At 36.5% G+C, this 10,234-nt stretch overlaps 1 pseudogene across 1 annotated transcript; it reads right to left on the bottom strand.

Annotated features, from left to right (window-relative positions):
* Positions 1-2,677: 2,677 nt before the first annotated feature.
* LOC114633098 lies at positions 2,678-4,831 on the bottom strand (annotated as a pseudogene). The gene has a single exon (XR_003713173.1). The product of XR_003713173.1 is annotated as a high mobility group protein B1 pseudogene (transcript).
* Between the last annotated feature and the right edge of the window lie 5,403 nt (positions 4,832-10,234).

Genomic DNA, 10,234 nt, shown 5'->3' on the forward strand with positions numbered 1-10,234 from the left:
TGGAGAAAAAAAGCTGCCAACAGCTCATAGCTGAGTCGAAGAGACATAGTTGTTGTTTTGGTTTCTTGGGATTTGGGTAAGTGATAATGGAGAAAGGCTTGAAGGAGAGATAATGAGAAACCATCATGGAATAGCTGAGACATAAAATTATGGCTCTGTTGGCTAGCCAATTGGAGATAAGAGCAGCCCAGATGAATCATAGTAAGTGGTAAGAAATAATTTGAGGTGACTGATAGGAAATTGGTCTTGTGCTGATTAAGACTTATTAGAATTATAAAACTGTATGTATTTTCTCTACGAACTCAATAACCACACGTGAGGTAGAAGCCCTCTGATGTATTTAAATAATTTTCATAACAGATATGAAAATGTAATTGTTATCATCAGTTCATCATAAAAGTCACGGAGATGATAAGGATGCAGGGCTTATACCTTATCATAGTAAAGACTACATGTAGCAAACTTAGGCCAACATAATATTAAATTGGGAAAAAAAGATAGCATTCCACTACAATGAGGAACAAGACAAGATTTTCTAGTCTTTACAATACTACTCAATAAAACGCTTTGAGTTAAACTCATAAGCTAAGGAAATAAAACAAGAGAATGAAAGAAATGTATGCAAACAGGAAAAAAATCTTTTTTCAGATAATAAGTTTAAGAGATTCCACCATAAAAGACCTCTCCCAAAATTTCTGCTGAAATTTTTAGTAAATTTAAATCACACAAAATATTTACAGATTATCACATACATTCATTGTTGTGTAATATATCAATGATAAGACAGTGTGAGAGAGAGGTGAAGAGAGAGATTATAGAGAGTGTGAGAAACGAATATCAGAGAGAGTGTATGTGTGAATGTTAGAGATCATCTAATATATTCCATGCAAATCTCCTATAGATAATTTCAAGAATAGCATTGAAGTGTATTGTGTGGTCTTTACAATCTTCAGCAATTTTACTGGTAGGTATGTTAGAAAGATTGCAAAATGTAGAGCAACAGGATGTTTACTATGAGAATCCATCTCTTAGAAATGTTAGAAAGGCTACACCCATGAAGTACCAAAAACATGGCTTCCTACACAAACCCTGAAAGAGGAATGTACTAACATAAATGGTAACATGCACAGTGTGAATATCATCAGGCACTAACCACAGACAGATAATTAGAGACAACCAAGAAATACTGAGATTGGGAGAAATACTCTTCCCAAGAGAAGAGCCTATAAATTTTCATCCAACACTAGCTGGTGTAGAACTGTGAAAGGCAGCCTGGTTACTGGTGGAATACAGGCTAGAAACCACTGGAGACTACTCAGGAAACCCCGCCTTCCGTAGATTTATGTGCTTTAGTCATGTAGGGCAATGCCACAGGTAGAGGGCATAACTACAGGCCACGGATCTTCATGACAGATCTCCATATTAATGAAGGACCTTAAGGCCAGAAGGGTGAAAGCAATTAAGCATTCCTTCCCAGATCCTCTACCCTGTAAATGGTATTTAATCTCAGGCCTTCCCTGAGGTACTGGGATATAGTATCTCATCCACTTTCCTCCATGACAATAAACATCTTAAATCCATGAATTGTTTTTTTCAAGAGTATCCACTATTGAGAACAATGGAGCATTTACCTACAGAGCTACCAACTAATATCCCACAGAAGACCTTTCCGTGTTTCCAGCCACAGCAATCACCAATACAAGCCAAGATCCAGCAGGACACAGCCAGATCTTCTCTGCCTTTCTCACCCCTTCAGCTGTGGGCCAATACAGCCTGTAGCCCCGACCTCATTCTTGGCTCTTTTATGGCTCCCGTTTGCTCCTGGAGTCCCAAGAGCCTGAAAACCAGTCAGTCTCTGGACTTGTCACAGGCATGGAGACTCCTGAGCCAACTCCAACAGTCCCCAGGCACGTCAGACTGCACTTCGCCACCCCCAGAGTGAGGTCTTGTGACTTCCCATAGCCCAACACCCACCCTGCACTGTTGTGGAGAGAGTGCAGTCAAACTCCCTGTACCTTTGTCTCCCTGAGTGGTCCTAACCCCATGGTAGGGCAGACACAGTACTTTACACTTTAACTCAACAAACTGGTTAGACCTTAAATCTATTACATACAAGTAACATTTTATAGAGAAAGGACGTTTTATTTAAATACTCTCCCACACACAGACTTATACACACAAACGCACATACATATGCTTGTGTGTGTACACATATGTGTGTTAGTGTGGGGGATTGTATGTTAGAGTAGTTAAAGAAATATAGGCCATGAATTTGAGAGAGATTCAGAGGTGTACATGGAAAGGATTGGAGGGAAAAAAGAGAAAGCATGGAGTTAATGCAAGTATAATTAATTTTTTAAAAGAAAACATTTTACAGTTTTTTTGTTTGTTCTCCTGCATCATTTTATATTTTGTTTTTTAAAAGAAAACATTAAAAAATTTTTTTTAGTTTGTTTTCTGCAATATATATATATATATATATATATATATATATATATACACACACACACATATATCATATGTATATTTTCCTGGGATTATTTGTATTCTAAAATTATGATGTAATCATATGATTAAAATAATGATTCAATTATATATGTTTCAATTTATATTGTAAAAGATATAAATCAATTTATATTATATTGTTTTGCGTGTTCTTTTTTTTTTTTTTTAAACCTCTGCAATTATTAGTTTATTAGTATCATCCAGGACTCATGTTCAGTATTCCTCCTCAAATTACATTAACAAACGCAAATGTAAAGAACCCAAGTCAAAATTATATAACAGCAGTCCATCACAAAAGCGTGTAAAATTACAAGAACGCTATTTTAAAACACTGGCACTTTAAGAGAACGATAATCTCAAAAAAACCCCACAAAATTGCCAAATTGTTCCCTAAACTAAGCAGATTAAACATGATTAATGAATGAGTTTGGGTTTTATAAAGAAAAAGCAAATGGATTGGACAACTGGTACTAATATGCAAAGTTTATCCTCTTTCCTTGTATCTGATTTATAAAGGGACAAACCACAATATAGGAAAATATACCCTTCATTTTAAATGTGGCATAACTTTAAAAGCTGGCTCAATTAAATATACCTTTAAACAGTCAAGTTTCCTGAGCAATCCGTATTTAGATAGTAGGGCAAATGCATTATAGCCAGCGTTCTCATGATAGCCTTCGCTGGGACTAAGGTCAATGAATAGTATGGCAGTCTTGTATTTTAAGTTCACGCTTTTGGGGATACATTCTCAGGTCTTTAGTAGGGGAAAACTGCAAAATATAACTGTCATTACATAGTAATGGCAGTTAAAGGAGAGTCCTCATGTAAGGATTAGAACATACTTTTCTATTAGTCCTTCAAGGACAGACTTTCAGATTGCTTGATTCTAATAATCCCATGGTGTGACAGAATTGATCACTCCTTGCTTTGCCAAGTAGGTTATATAATCTCTTATTCAACTAATCACGTTTTTGGAGATTCTTTAACTATGGATGAAAATGTTACCCCTACCATAATATGCAGGGTGTGTGGACAAAAGCTTTTTTCCAGCTAACTACATGAAAAGATACACACTGTAATAATCCATGTGACCCAAAATGGGCAAAAGCAAAAGACTAGCTTCCCCTCGAGAAGAAAACTTTCAGACCTATGAAAAGGACAACAATACTAATAAAAAAAATTGTATTTACTTAGAAGCATTCAGAATGTCAACAAAACAGCTGCAATTTTTTTTTTTGCAATTACAGAGTGGTATTCAGTTAACAGAACAACAATTATCTTCGTATAAGCTGCATCAGAGACAACTGAAGATGGAAAAAAAAAACCCAAAAATAAAACCAAAAGAAAAGAAAAACAAAAACCAAACTACTGTCCCCATATATAACTAATTTGTGCTGTGCACCAACAAGAACCTGCTTTAAATTTCCATGCCAATTTACAACCCCCAGACTGTACCAGGCAAGGTTAGTGGCTATTGAAAATACCACCAGGACAGGGCTATCTAAAGACACATTCGGTAGTGTGTTAACTATACAAAAAAAGACACTGTACAGTTTAAAAACAAATCTTACACAGCCTTACATTTCAATTTTTTTCTTTAAAAGGAGTGAGTTGTGTACAGGGGGGTTAAATGCTTTATAGACAAGAAAAAAACTGCGCTAGAACCAACTTATTCATCATCATCATCTTCTTCTTCATCTTCGTCTTCCTCTTCTTCCTCCTCTTCCTCATCCTCTTCATCTTCCTCATCATCTTCCTCTTCCTTCTTTTTCTTGCTCTTTTCAGCCTTGACTACCCCCTTTTTTGCTGCATCAGGTTTTCCTTTAGCTCTGTAGGCAGCAATATCCTTCTCATACTTCTCCTTCAGCTTGGCAGCCTTCTTCTCGTAGGGCTGCTTGTCATCCGCTGCAGTGTTGTTCCACATCTCTCCTAGCTTCTTTGCAACATCACCAATGGATAAGCCAGGATGCTCGCCTTTGATTTTTGGGCGGTACTCAGAACAGAACAAGAAGAAGGCCGAAGGAGGCCTCTTGGGTGCATTGGGGTCCTTGAACTTCTTTTTGGTCTCCCCTTTGGGAGGGATGTAGGTTTTCATTTCTCTTTCATAACGAGCCTTGTCAGCCTTTGCCATATCTTCAAATTTCCCCTTTTCTTTAGCAGACATAGTCTTCCACCTCTCTGAGCACTTCTTGGAGAACTCTGAGAAGTTGACAGAAGCATCTGGGTGCTTCTTCTTGTGCTCCTCCCGGCAGGTTTGCACAAAGAATGCATATGAGAACATTTTGCCTCTCGGCTTCTTAGGATCTCCTTTGCCCATGTTTAGTTGATTTTCCTCCGCGAGGCACAGAGTCGCCCAGTGCCCGTCCGGCTCTCGCTTGCCCCGGCGCTGTCTCTATGGAGCTCAATGTACTGCCTGTTTTGCGTGTTCTAATGCTCTCCAGTGCTACTTGTGATACCATGGTATTTTTTTTTTTACTTCAACTTCCTCACATAAACTTTTTAGATTTGACTGGCTATGTTCTTCTGTACTTTACTATAAAATGGGGCAGGCTATGTGTTTCAATGATGAAAAATAAACTGAATAAAACTGAGAACAACACCAATAACCTATAAGATAGCATATACTTGAATCATAGAACATGGAGAAAATCAAGCTGTTCTTCACATAGAAACTTCATCCATAGTGACTCCATAAAGAGTGCTGAAAAACGATGCTAGAATTAATCATAAATCTTATCCAGCTGTGATCTCTCAGAGCTATACCAAGAGTTGGGTGAAATATTGTCATGACCATCTTGCAAGAAAATAACCATTTCATGAAGAAATGAACATCCATTTCACCAGATGGAACACTTGTATTTCCCCATTATCAGGGTCAAGAATATGTGTCTAGAATATACTTATACTTGGTGTAGTCACACCAAATTAGAATTAAGACCATCAAACTAAATTTTGACTGAATCAAGCAAGCTTTACTTTTGTGCATAGAAAACTTGATCCCACATCTATCTTCCCTAATGTGGGCATGGGAGAATAGATATGAGTTGATTTTCTAGGGTATTTATATAGGGTTAACCCATAAAATAGATCTTTAGTAGGAATCTCACAACACAGGCACTTGGCAAGCTAAATACAGAATCAGAGTGAAGGTGAAGAGTACTTGGCATACCATCTTGTGGCTAGGGGAAGGAAGGATGTAAAGATATAGTCAGGGTAAGGGACAAGTCATACTCTAGAAGATAGAGAAATGAGTTACAGAGTAAACAAAGATGAAAGATCTTTGATCATGTAACAGGAAGACTACTGTTATTAAGAGGAGTCAACTTGCTTCATCCTTAATACTGTTATTCTGCATAAAGGTTATGGAAGTAAATGGGCCACTATACTATAACCTTTATATGCAGGGATGAGTACCTCTCTCATTAAAGAAGACATTTTGCCATAATATGTTAATTAACACAAATTCATTCGTTAAAGGTCTGAAAATAAAAGTTTATGGAAAGCCCAAATAAAACATAGAATATCTATGTCAAAACTCTTCCTTCTAATATTCGGGGTTCATCATGGAAGAAGAGACAGTAAGAATGTTAGGTACCTCCTTGTTGTAATATAGAGGTTTTAAACACAGAGAGCAGAGGTCTTGAACATGTGAATTTATGTATTATGAGTGTATACACAAAACATGACCAGATCAACAAGAAAATTACCATCTGAGAGAGAAAGGTCAGGATGCCTCACTCCTAGCTGAAGAGCTATTGGTTTACAGGTACCAGCTGATAGAGGAAGTGTCTGATTTCATTAAGATTTCAAAATTTTAGAAACTAGTCATGTTTCCATCAATACTCCTCTTCTAGGCACATTCTAGATTCATTAAGAAAACTCAAAGTTTTGATTGTTTGTTTTAAGAAACCCCTGAAAGGTAGAGAAAATTTTGGTGGTTAGTTAGGAAGGAATTTGAAGGAAATAATTATTTGTAGACATGAGTAAAACACACACATGTATAAAACACTCAGCCATTTTAATTACTAAATGTTGTAAAACTCCTAAGAATAAACTATGTTGTTTTTTGTTGAAAGAAGTCAGTGAATCCTGGATTGGAATCAACAAATAGTCATCTCTAACTTTCTCATAATTCTGACCTTAAAGTTTCATGTACTCTCCATAGGAGACTTGTTTGGCCTTCATGGATCATGAAAACACAATCACTCCTAAAGATGTTTAACTTATCCCTTTGAATAAATTCACAAAAAAACGTTTTCCAAAGTGTCTTTATTAATTAACAACTGGAAAATTTAATACATGATCTTTTTCCCAAAGCCAGTGTTGTCATGCCACTGGGAGAGAAATGAAAATTGCAGATCTGGAGGGAGATGAAGTCACAGTGTCAAAGACCTGTACTCAGGCTTGACTCTGTTACAACACTGCTTATTAATGAGTCTGGATGTGCTCAATGAACTCATTGTGCTGCAGAGGGAAGAAGTGTGGTGACCACTTTGTATTTCAGTCTGAGTGGCACTCAGCAAAGAAGAGAATCCTGAGTAAATGCTCAGGTCTGCTAACTGAAAAGTGCCTTCAAAAGAGATCCATGGAACAGACAGAGAAGGTACAAGAATAATTCCACAATTAAAAATGATTGAAAAAGTTATACAGTTTCTTCTCCCTGGTCCAGTCCCTGTCATTTCTTAGTGCAATATAATTTTCCAACAGAGGTTGACTGTGAGTAATACCAGGATAATGCAACCCATCTGTGCAGGTGTTGAGTGGTTGTGGTAATTAGTAAATGTCATAGGCACCTTACTGTACATGATGTGGAGACTAACTTTAAATTCTAGTTATGATTTCACCAATTATATTTCAGACCATAGGCAACATTACAATGGAAATATAAGTAGCACACAATTCTGGAAAGTGCAGGATATGCTTTTGGAGTGAAAAGTACTCATATGTGACAGTACAATTTTGATCTTGCTACAGCGGCACTGAGTTCATATTGAGTGGACATCGGTACAATGTCTGGTTTGAGGATCTGTCATAAATGTGGGAAGGCAACATGGAAGGTAAGGTATAGTATGAGTATTGAGCAGTGACTACCAGGACCAAGTGCGTCTTGTAATATTTTCCAAGGTTTAATCATATTCTATGCATGACCTGATAACATTCCTAACTCTCTGTTTATTGTTGTTATTCATGGAGCACTGCCCCCTTTTCAAGATGTACCATGTTTAATCTTTCAGATAAATTTGTATCCACACTTGGTGATATATCCCATTGGACAATGTTTAAGGTTTAACAGTCTTCAGATTGTTTATTGTGAGCTTTATTGTGTTTCACACAATTCCTCTATCATATGCATCCTAAATTCTTTATAGTAGAGTCATCAATTTAGGAATGGTCAATTAAGCCAGGTGTGTGATGAAAGCCTTTAATTCCAGCATTTGTGAGACAGGAGTTAGCAGATCTTTGTGATTTTGAGGACAAAATGATCTACATAGTGATTTTCAGAACATATACAGCTAAATTGTAAGAACAAGTCATGAGAAAAATACATTTAAAAGAGCAAATACATGCTGAGTTTTAAAGGAAATGTTTTAGTGACTTAATTTTCATTCCATGCTATTATTTGTTAAACATATGTTCTTATTTTATGTTGTGTTCTGTACAGGGTGATCATATTAGTAATTCATATGTTTTTCCTCCTATAGCCTTTATCTCTCCAGTGACAATATGTTATATGCTTAGTGATATATTAATTATCAAATCTACCTTGTACTTCAGAAATCAACCTGCAAAATGGGACAGCTTTCTGTCAGGTCAGACTACACTGAGTAAACTGCATTTTATTAAAAGCTCAAAGGCATTAGCATTTGACATTTGCTTATGAAGTAAAACTATGTTAGAGTGAAAATTTATTTTTGAAATGATTCATATATCTATATGTTTGTGAGTGTGTGTGCATGTCCATGTGTGTTTGCATATGTGTGTGTATGTGTGTGAACATACACATGTTTTTTTTGCACATATATATGTGTACTATGGTAATCCAGTGTCTGCAGGGGCCAGTAGACTGTGTCAGGACCCATGGATTTGGAGTTACGAACAGTTTTGAGGTACTATGTGGGTTCTGGCAACCAAACACAGATCCTCTGAAACCCAGGTAAGTGTTTCTGACCACTGAGCCATCTCTCTTGTTCTCTAGTATCAAAACTTTTGCAGCAAAAAGTGAACAATAATATACAAACAAAGTGAACACAATGTCAAGTGAGAAACACAGACTGCATACAAGGGCAGGCAGTGTGCAAGCATCTCTCTTGACTTTATGAGAACAGACTGAGGGGCTTTGTTTATACCATGCTAGACATTTCCAAGTCCTTCAAGTATCCACTCTGTCTCTAAAACATTTTTGTATTTAAAGTGACACTCTTTGTTTTTTATAAGTTCCTGTTCTGTCTGAGGAAATAATGTTACTGTACACACCCTACAGTAGTAAACATCAAAGACAATGTCAACCTGAGAAATTACTGTGGTTAAACAATTATCACTCTTTGCCACATTCACACTTAGCTCAGAACAGTTATATTTTACATTTAACGCTTAACAAGTAATGATATTTTAAAAGGTGAATATTTATGAGGGAGAATATTGGAATTCAGTGAATGTGACCATTGTGACCACACTGTAACTTTTGTGTATAGAACCCTATGGCTATGAAGTCAAATGTACAGATTGGGCACACTGACCTCACAGATCTGAGCACAGAAGAGGCCACATAGCATGATCAACATTGGTAACTGTTTTTTTTTTCTTTAGCATTGCATCTTACATCACTAAACTGAATTTAGACAGCTATCCAAAAACTCAACTGTTAAGTATGTGGAACAGAGATTTATTGTCATACAAGGAGTCCTAAAGTCACAATGGCTTTTAGAATAATGCATCTTGTCAATACTTCGGTTTCTTTATCATTCTCACAGAGGTGGAAGGATAACATCACTGGAATTTTCCAATAAATTTGCCTAGCCTCCAAGCAAGCAAACACCTTCAGGTAAATAGAACTTAAGAAGCTTCCAAGGATGTTCGATTTTTACTTGTTCCCTGTTGGACCATGTATATTCTTATCTACATGTATTTCCTACATGTGTGTTCCTCAGATAAAGCACCAAAATCTCAAATAAAAAAACATGGTTGTGATAGTATTCTGATCAACATTTTAATGAACTCAAACCTCAGCTAGTATCATTGCTTCAAATATTGGATCATATCTCTTTAGATATTAGACTCAAATTGTGACTCTGTGAGACAAATTTATGTATACCAGCTTACATTACTTCAACAACCTGAAGCTAAACTAAATTTCTTTATTGTTTGTGATTTGTATATTTTTAAATAAGGAAACAAATCACATAATCATACATCTCATAACAATTTCTCAAGTGAAGCATAACTTGGAATCCAGTGCATAAAGCAGGAATATATATGGTAAGATTTTCAAGGGTCTATGGCTATATAGAATTCTATTTATCCTGTGTCTATATTGATTAATTCATTATGGTGTGTTGCCAGAGCCCAATTCTGGAGGTTTGGTCCTCTTCAAAAGGTAGCAGAGCGTAAGAACATTGGCCTTGGCAAAACTTGGTCTTTTGAAAAATTAGGGTTGTTTTGGCTTTAATGTACTCTGTGGCAGTAACTGGCCTGACTGTGTGAGATCCTCTGAGGCCAGAACTGCAAAGTC

Source organism: Grammomys surdaster, unplaced genomic scaffold (genome assembly GCF_004785775.1).
Source record: "Grammomys surdaster isolate TR1022 unplaced genomic scaffold, NIH_TR_1.0 520, whole genome shotgun sequence".
Lineage (NCBI taxonomy): Eukaryota > Metazoa > Chordata > Mammalia > Rodentia > Muridae > Grammomys > Grammomys surdaster.